The sequence below is a fragment of the Eschscholzia californica genome, unplaced genomic scaffold (genome assembly GCF_041429995.1).
Source record: "Eschscholzia californica isolate CP2 unplaced genomic scaffold, dmEscCali1.0.p SCAF_2, whole genome shotgun sequence".
Taxonomy (NCBI): domain Eukaryota; kingdom Viridiplantae; phylum Streptophyta; class Magnoliopsida; order Ranunculales; family Papaveraceae; genus Eschscholzia; species Eschscholzia californica.
In genome coordinates this window covers 33,878,836-33,888,617 of record NW_028238309.1, presented here as the reverse complement: position 1 = coordinate 33,888,617, position 9,782 = coordinate 33,878,836, and positions in this window count along the sequence as shown.

Below are 9,782 nucleotides of genomic sequence, written 5' to 3'. Positions count from 1 at the left end.
AATACAAAAAGGGAGAATCATTAGTAAGTGATTATTTGAGGAAAATAAAAACACATTAGTAGATGCTTCCATGGGCATGTGCCCCCACAACCCAAATGCGGACTGCCTTTATCATCATCTACAAGTGCTCCCAACCCATGTTTAATCAGCCTTGCTAAAAAAAAAACAAATTTAATATTTAAGCCCAACATACAAAGGTTATATGTATACACAGCTACCACAAGTTTATTTATTACTTCTTTATAACCAATCTTTTTCTCACTTGAGAAGTTACATATTTGCAACCAATTTTACATATCTGAAGCAACATCTGTCTTTAACTTGGTCATAGTTGGTTCTTTGTACCAACAATATAAAGTGGGTAGAAGATAAAAATTGCGAGAGTAATCTTTTGCCAACGATATAGATAATGATCAGAAGAAATAAAAGGAGAGTAAAATCGAGAGGGATCGATTGAGGGAGAAATTGTTCAGTTGAAGATAAAGATCGTCGAATTAAGGTAGAAAACGAGAAAGGGACAAAGAGAGAGGTACGAAGAAGACCGGTTTGTAGAGAGCCCCTTTGCACATGCAGCAAAGAAATTGAGAGATACCCTCTTTCTCGCTCTTCATCTCTCTATATATTTTTGTCGCCGATCGAAGAAATCCTCTGTCGACGACATTCTTTCATTTTTATTTTTTCGTGTTGCGTGTACACGTATGCATGTAACTAAAAATTCAATGATTTTTCTAATGAGTTTGTTATTAATGAGTAGGTTGTTTTATATATATAACTTTTCGACATACAACTTTGTTTATTTACTGTCACTAAGACGTTCCCCACGGCAAAAAATTCTTTGCCTCTCCACTGGTGAGAAAATTCATGAAAAAGAGTTATGTCGAACAACCTTGAAATGCATAGGAAAAGAGTTTATGCAAGTTGTTGTTGATACTCGCCACAAAGAGTCAAAAATAAATTTTCCTAAATTAACAACTTGAATCATTCACCACAAAGGCCAAGGTGTAGATAATACAAATGATTCAACTTATTATGTAAAAGGACTCCATCAAGACAACAATATCAGTCACAGTATAAACACCACAACTCAAATCAAATGAGTTCGAGATCAGCTAGAAACTATCAAACAAATCAGCAAAGGAACTACTCAAATTATGAACAACATAGCTCAAATAGACAACATCAAAATATCCAAAATATTCCCTTAAGCCCGCTGATTTATGAAAAAAAATATCCAAAATAGACAAATACAATCTGGAGAATGGCAATTGAATTTAATTTTACAAGATTCCTTGCCGCATATGCAGGAAATGGAGTCAGTTAGCTTCAAAGTGTCGTTTCAAATATGCACTAGATGAAACAAACAAATCTGACAATATAATAACAGCAATAATACAAACAGTTACAATCCTTCAAAGAACAAACCAAACCAAAACAAAGTTTGCTGGTCTTCATCTCTATGAAGAAGGAGAAACTTCAAACTCAAATAAAGAGGAAAACCTTATTGAGGAGAGGACTTATGAATCTCAATATGGTACTTTCAAGAGGATTGTGAATTCAAGGGAGCTCATATGGTTTCTGAAATTCATACGTCAACAGACTCCAAGGTGTGGCTTGCAGATACTGGAGCTTACGCCACGTGGAAAATGATCAAAATTCAGTACAAATCAAAGAACTCACTCTGGATCTAACTCAGTTATGGTAGGAAAACGTACATGCTTTCCCATCTCAGACTCAAGTGATACAAAACTTATCACTCCTCTTCGTAATGTTGACCTTAAGAATGTGTTTGTTGTGCCTTTTATACATCAAAAGAAACTTACTCTCTATTTATAAGTTTATTAGAGATAATCAGTGTTTGGTTAAATTCTCTCCTTGGAAGTACAAAATCTTACATATTTGGTCTGATAAAGTTTTAAATGAAGGACAAGTAGTCAATGATTTCTATTCTATCACCTTTGAAGTGGATAATTCCACATCTCATGAAGCTTACATGACTCAGATTACTGCATCACCTTCTATTTGGCACAACAGATTAGGTCATCCTTCTGACTTAATCTTAGATTTTTCTAATTAGGAATAAATCTATTTCTTTGGAATTCAAACCACAGAAAAGTATCTGTCATTTTTGCCAACTTGAAAAGAGCAAGTGTCTTCCTTTTTCAAATTCAGCAAGTTATATAAGAAGTTCCTTTATACCTTATTCACTCAGACAATTGGGGTCCAACTCCCATTCATACTAAGAAAGGTGAAAGGTACTGTATTTTATTCCTTGATGATTGCAGTACACAGTTATTGATCTACCTCTAAATAATAGATTTATTTTGTTTAAAAATTTTTAAAGTTGCTTCTGAAAATTATTCCATACCACCATCACGTATTTTCAAAGTGATGGCGCTCTAGAATTGGCAAAGGGAGATTTCAAGGGTTTTCTAGACAAATGTGGTATCTCATTGAAAAACTCATGTCCCTATACACCACAAAGGAATGGAAGAGATGAAAGAAGAAATAGGCAAACTAAAGACATTGGTAATGCACTTGTTTTTCAATCTCATCTGCCTAAAGAATACTGGTTTGATGCTTATTCTGTTGCAACCTTCATTAGTAACACATTGCCTATCAAGATACTAAATTGCAAATCCCCTTATGTAATGTTGTTTTTCAAAGAGCGTGATTATTCATTCTTGAAAGTATTTGACTGCCTATGCTATCCTCATTAATTAAGGACACACTAGACCTCAAAAACTTAGTCCAAAGTCCTCTATGTATGTGTCTTCTTGGGTTATAACACTCATCACAAAGATTATAAACGCCTTGATATCTCTCTAGGCATGTTGTTTTTTTATGAGGAAGTATTTCCTTTTTCCTCTATTACCTTAACATCTGCCGCCGCTTATTCTTCTTCTCATAACCTTCTTCTATCTGATAGTATTGATATTGGATCACCAATTGCATCTTTGTCTTCTCATGCACCTGCAACATCACCATCTAGTTCACTTAGTTCAGTTCCAAATAATATTTATCAGGCCAACTCACCATATGAGAACAAGGCTAAAAGATGGAATTGTAAAAACCTAAGAGGTTACGTAATCATATTGCATATTGTAACAACTATCATCCTCTTTCTCGGTGCTTTTCGTGTTTTATTAGAACATATTCCAGAACTAACCGCAGCAGACCCAAAATGGTGTAACGTCATGCTTGAAGAATAGTAGGAACTACTAAAGAACAACAGTAGGTCTTTAGTACCAAGTACTTCTTCAATAAACAGTTTGGCTATAAATGGGTTTCTAAGGTGAAGTATAAGGATGATGGTACAGTGGACAGATACAAAGCAAGATTGGTTGCCAAAGGATTTCATCAGAAGGATGGTCTAGACTATTCAGAAACCTTTAGTCATGTTGTTAAGGCACCCATAATAAGGATTATTCTCAATTTAATTGTTTCTAATAAGTGGGTTACATTGGAACTTGATGCCTCCAATGTTTTCCTTCATGGCATTTTAAAGGAAGGGGTCTTTACGTCACAACCACCTGGTTTTGTTGATGTTGTTTGCCCTTCATATGTACGTAAACTCCATAAGAGTCTCTATGGCCTTAAACAAGCTCGAAGGGCTTGGTTTAACAGATTTGGCTCTTTTAGTAGATCGTCAAACTTGAGACTTATCTTCTGATCATGGTGAAAGCGGCGTGCCTTCTTCGAGGCAATTTGATTACCTTTTATATACTTCTTTGACCGACTGGTTATAGGCGGTGTTGATGGGGCGGCTGAGATCCACCTTATTGTATTGAAAATTATATTCGTACTCTGAAAATATCAGGATTCCCCTTTGGGATTATCCTGGATCTTTGATATTTAGAAATTACCTTGTTTAAGGATACTAAGTGTTTAGGATAAATCGTGTTTCCTAGGGCTAGCTTTTATTGGACCCAAAGTTGGTCAAGGTACTGCTACTGGACAAGTCGTAGAGGGACAACCAGAGGCAAAGGATAAAATACGAGGTACGTTGTTGCTTAGTCTGGCTTTTATGGAAGCTTTAACAATTTATGGGTTGGTCGTGGCATTAACACTTTTATTTGTGAATGCTTTTGTGAACTTGTAGATTATTAGGAGAAGTTTCTGCTGATGTCAAAAAATGGCTTTCCGTTAGATCAGCATGAAATAGGGAGTTGATGGATGATAGCCTCCGTTATGTGTGGTTGTTCTGCTAAGTCGAGTATTGTTCTGCTCAGTGCCTCCACTTCCTGCTCTGCTTTCTGGTCTGCTTACTGCTCCGCTTCCTGCTACGCTTCCTGTTCTACTCCTTGCTCCCTGCTCCTACTATTGGGATTTACACCCTTATACTAATGTCAGTGGCGGAAATAAGACATCTAATGTCTACATTATTAGTATTCCCAAGATCACATGCATAAGCCCATAATAATACTAAGCAAAACTAGAAGATGAATACCTTATTCGCTAGTTTTTCCCTCGAACCTTTCCAATTTCTTTTGAAATGACCAAGAGCTTCAAACGTAGCTCCTCTACTTGGGACAAGAGCAATCAACTTGATCTCCCACCTTGTTGTTAGCTAGCACACCAATGGTGTTTGGAATAAGAACACCTTTTTTCTTTGACAAGATAGATAGTAATGGGAATTAGCTCACTTTCTCCTCTCTACTTGATGTGGTAGAGGAAGAAAACTTAGAGAGAAATTCCACACCTTATTCTCTGCCCTAAGAGTGTTTATATAGAACCCTAGTAAGAGTCCACCTCCTTTTATGTTTCCTAAAACACGCTTTAGAATAAGATTTGGAAATTGTCGAAAATAACAACTATTGATATTTTCTCAATTCCCTATGGAGATGAAGTCTAAACCCAGCCAAAAATGGCAGATTTAATTTTCATAACATAAGGAAACGTCCCTCCAAAAATCAGCCCAATCCGAGCCCTAAAAGTGCCCGAATCGGTTTAGGCCCGAAACCTCGTTTTTGGGCTTTTTGTACTATCTTTGCCTAATTTCTCTTTAGGCCTATGAGATATATTTATGGGACTCTCCTATTATTATATCTCCCACTAGTCATATCCTAGATCAAATTGACACTCTTATGTGTAACCCGTTGTAGGATCCGATCGAAGTTAGCCGCGAATTACTTCGTAATTCGACGATCGTAGTTGATCTCTAGCTAAAACTCTACGATCCCTAAATCAATTGGACTTGATGATCTTCTACATCAATTGTCCTATCCGACAAATTATTCGCATTGTCACCTTGGTCGAAGGACATCTCCTTCAACTCCTTCACCTACTCCTTGCTTCTGCTCCTCGTTCCTAGTTCCTGTTCATTTGCTCCCAAGGGGGGAAAACCTGCAAAGGGTTCGAAAATAGCTCCGACGATCAACCTAGTCAGGGTACTCTTTGCAGTAAAAGAATGAATATTGATTGATTCTTTTGGGGGGCGAGTTGTGGGAACAAATGAACCTATCTGTTATGGCTCTCCCCTTATCATTACTTCTACTCCTTGCTTCTGTAATAGACTTAACTGAGTAATGAATCTATCTGTTATGGCTCTCCCCTTATCATTTGTTATCTTCAGACTAATGGCCACCTTTTCGTGGGGGAGCAATGATTCGTCTCCCTTACTTACTGCTTTGCCAATATTTTTCGATTGAACTTGCTGCTCGTTCTGTCTTCCCACGACCCAGGCCTATAAATATGGCTCGAATGGGCGTATTATTTTATCCATTCCTTCATGGCCAGTTTGTCTATCCAGGGGTTTCTCCCTCGTGATAACCTTATAATTAGTCTTCGCTTGACACTTCTTGCTCCTGGATTTTACATCCGTCGCTGTCACATTGTTGTTGAAGGCGAAGGTCCGATCAGGGTTTTCCGATTCATCGGCTTGTCGGTCTTTGAGAATCTAGAGGCCATTCTATTCGGCGAGCCCTTTTGCCCCCCTGCAACTCTCCCAAAGAGGGGTGTTGGACGACGGCCGGCGAGTGCCCTTTGAAGTGGTGGGATACCTGGTTCGCTTGTTAGACGGTAGTCTGGTGGAAGTGATTATACGGACCTCTATAGAATTAATTCCTTCTGATGTAATCTCCCTGTCTTTTTCTCCTGTTTCTTCTTCTCCTGTTTCTTCTTCTTCGTCTAACATGTAAATAATTGATGATGGGTGTTTCTTGGCGCTTTTCCTTTTGATTCTGTTTTTATCTGCACAAACTCAAACATGGAATAGTTACTTGTTTAAATCCCTAGTCTTACTAATGCATTCCTAATCTCGCTACGCATGCTCGCCCCTGCAAAAACCAAAGAAAGTTATACTTAATCTATCATGCTCTAATCTATTTCCTTCTGCAAAATAAAACCCAAATTAGCATAACTCCGAGAATCACAGTGATTTTCGAGTCTGGTTTTGCCCCTGATCATGGCTATCGCTCTCAAAGATGTCTTTTATTAGTCTGGTCTCAATCAATTTAGCTAGAATTTCTCCTTGGACCCCTGTTCGTTGCTTTCGCTACCAGGGCTGGTTTCGTTGGCTCGAGCACAACTAGTTTGGCTATGACTTCTCCTTAGACCTCTGGTCGTAGCATGGCTACCAGAGATAGTTTCGTGGGCTTGAGCTCGACTAGTTTGCTAGGACTTCTCCTCAAACCTCTAGTCGTAGCTTGGGCTACCAGAGCTAGTTTCGTTGGCTTCAGCACAACTAGTTTTCGCCGGGACTCCTCCCGTACCCCTGGTCGTAGCTTGGGCTACCAGGGTTGATTTTGTCTGCTTCTGCATGACTAGCTTCGCAAGAACTTCTCCTTATACCCCCGGTCACCTTTGCCAGGGTTTTAGGTTAACTAGGACTTCTCCTTACGACCCTCAATGGGGATCGCGTTTCAGTCGAGTAAAGTCTTCTGGTAACTAGGACTGCTCCTTGCCAGGTTCTCTGGTCGTTGCCTTAGCTACCAGAGCTACCTAATTTTGCCGGCTTGAGCACGGTCTGTTTTAACTAGGACTCCTCCTTGGGACCTTGGTGAGGGGTCCTTTTACTCAAATGAAGTTTCAGTTTGACTAGGACTGCTCCTTAGGGCCTCTGGTCGTCGACGTGGCTATCAGAGCTATCCTGTCCCTGGTTGTGGCTTTCGCCAGCAAGGTTGTTTTTATATTAGGGCCCTTGGTCGTTGCTTTACCAAGGCTACCTTTGGGTCCCCTGGTCGTCGCTTTCGCTATCAGGGATACTTGTTCGGCTAGAGCGAGATGAGCTTAACTAAGACTCCTCCTTTGTAGTACCGCCTTTTTGATAAAACTTTTTGTTTATTAGTAAAATATGTAGCTGGTAGCGCTACTTCTTCTACCTAACGGCTTTTATTCTGCAATAATAAAAAGGGGAAAGATTGATGGTAACCTATGTGGTCATCAGTTCAGTCTTGTATGTCTGTTGTGGGGTCTCCATAGAAGACCTTATCTCCTCCCACGGTGGCCGGGTTGGTGGTTTCCTCTTCGCAGCCCTGAGCAGAGATTAAGTAGCATTCCCTGGCTATTTCTTGATTCTCTCTGACCGTTCCTATGAGATTTGTTCCCAGGATTGGGAATTTCATCATGAGGTGGTTCATGGAGATTATTTCCCCTGGCTCTCTCAGGAAGTTCCTGCCTAGTATAATGTTGTAGGCATGCATCTGGTCGACTATAGCGAAGTTTAGCATTATCACTTTCTTTGTTTCTCCTTCTCCTATCAACACGGGTAGTAATGTTGTCCCATCGGTTTCGACCTGATTATCGCAGAACCCTGTCAAACAAGACTTATGTGATCTAAGATAATGTGGACTTACCCCGAGTTTTTGAAAGCACGTTCGGCTCATGACTTCGATCGAACTTCCTGTGTCGACTAGGATGCGTCCTACCCTCCAATTGGCGACTACCGTTGTTATCACCAACGGGTCAGAGTGTGGGGTTATTACTCCTACTAAGTCGTCGTCAGTGAAGACGATAGGCGGTGTCTCCACGGTAGGTATTATGAACAGAACTGGCTGATTTTTTGCCTCATTTACGTATCTCCGTAGTTCTCCCTTCGTGACTCCGCCGAAAGTTGGTCCTCCTGAGATAGTATTGATATTTCCCATGACTCCGGAGGGCTCATATGAGCTTTTAGTGGCGTTTTTTATGGTCGGGCTTCGCTCGTCGGGATTTAGCCCGAAACCAATTCCAGCTCTGCTTGTTGGCCCCTTATTCTTATATTCGGAGGATCGCTGCTCCTTCCGGATGAATTTATCCAGCTCGCCTTCCCTCACCATTTCTTCAATGAGATTCTTGAGGTGTCGATAGTCGTCGGTTTTGTGACCGTAACCTCGGTAGAAGGCACACCATGCGGTCATGTCTCTGAGCCCGGACTCGTCCTTATCGTCGTTAGGTCTAGGAAGTTCTACTTTTCCCTTGCCACGAGTATCTGTAGAATCTCCTCCCTGCTATTGACCAATGGAGTGTAAGTGGCGAAATCAGATCTGGGTCTTCTATTTCGTTCTCGCTTTTGTGAGGCCTGGCTTCTTCTCGCTTCCGGATCGGCTCGCTTTCATATGGGATGTTTGCCACCTCCTTCATCCGCTGGTAGTTTTCTTCTTTCTTGATGAGTTGTTGCACCCTCTCTATTAACTCAGCCAGGGTGTCTGGTTCTTTTCCGAAGATGTCCCTGATGACGTCATCTTGTCGGAGACCTCTCAGCAGAGCTGCGAAAGCGACTTTTGGTTCCAGATCAGGGACTCGCACCATGAGGTTGCGGAATCTTTGCAAATAAGTTGCCAAGGTCTCTCTTCTCCCTTGGACTACATTGAATAGCCCGTCCGTCTTTCTCTTGATTGTAGTGCTTCCTCGAAAGGCATCGCAAAAGACCTGGGCGAGTTGTCCGAAAGACTTGATTGAGCCCGAGGCCAGTGCTTGATACCATGCTTGGGTTGGGCCTTTCAGGATTGTAGCGAAGACTACACACCATACGTTCTGGTTGGTCGTATACAGGTTCATTACTGAGTGCAATTGTTGACAAACACTACTGGATCCTCCAACCCGTGGTAGTGATCCAGTGTTGGACATTTGAAGTTTTTTGGCTTCTCAGATTCCAAGATTTCTTGACAGAGGAGAGGTTGATGGATAACTACTTGTCCTCGCAGCTTTTCTTTCTCCCTTTCTCCCGTCAGCTATCCTATCTAATGTATGAGTATCTCGCAAACGGTTGGGTCGTCCATGCATCCTTCACCAATTCCCTTCTTTTTAGGGATGTATGGTTGGTTGTGATATAATGCTCCGTACCGTTCCAGGATGTTCTCCAGACGCATCTGATCTCCCGGTTGTAATGTCAGATCTCTGGAAGAGAATGCGTTGCCTGGCGAGAAGAGTTTTCGTGCATATTTCTCGAATACTTCTTCTCTCTTCTCTAGTGTCGTAGCGTTTCTAGCCGTTTCTGCCTGACGAAGCTTCTCCTCCAATTGTCTCGCCTTCTCATCTCTCCGGAGGTAGTCAGCTTTGACCTGGGCTAGCTCGGTCATGAGCTCGTCTGTGCTGCGGAGTCTGTGTGGCAATCCGTGTGGGGTGTGCTCCTCCGAAGACATATTTGCCTAAAGGGGCTCAAAGAAATAGTTAGTCTACAAAGTTTTGAGTAGGGTTCGGGTTATCGAAGTGATGATTTTGTTGGAGATCCCCTCCTTCTAGCGCCAAATGCTGATGTCAAAAAATGGCTTTCCGTTAGATCAGCATGAAATAGGGAGTTGATGCATGACAGCCTGCATTATGTGTGGTTGTTCTGCTAAGCCGAGTATTGTTCTGCTCAGTGC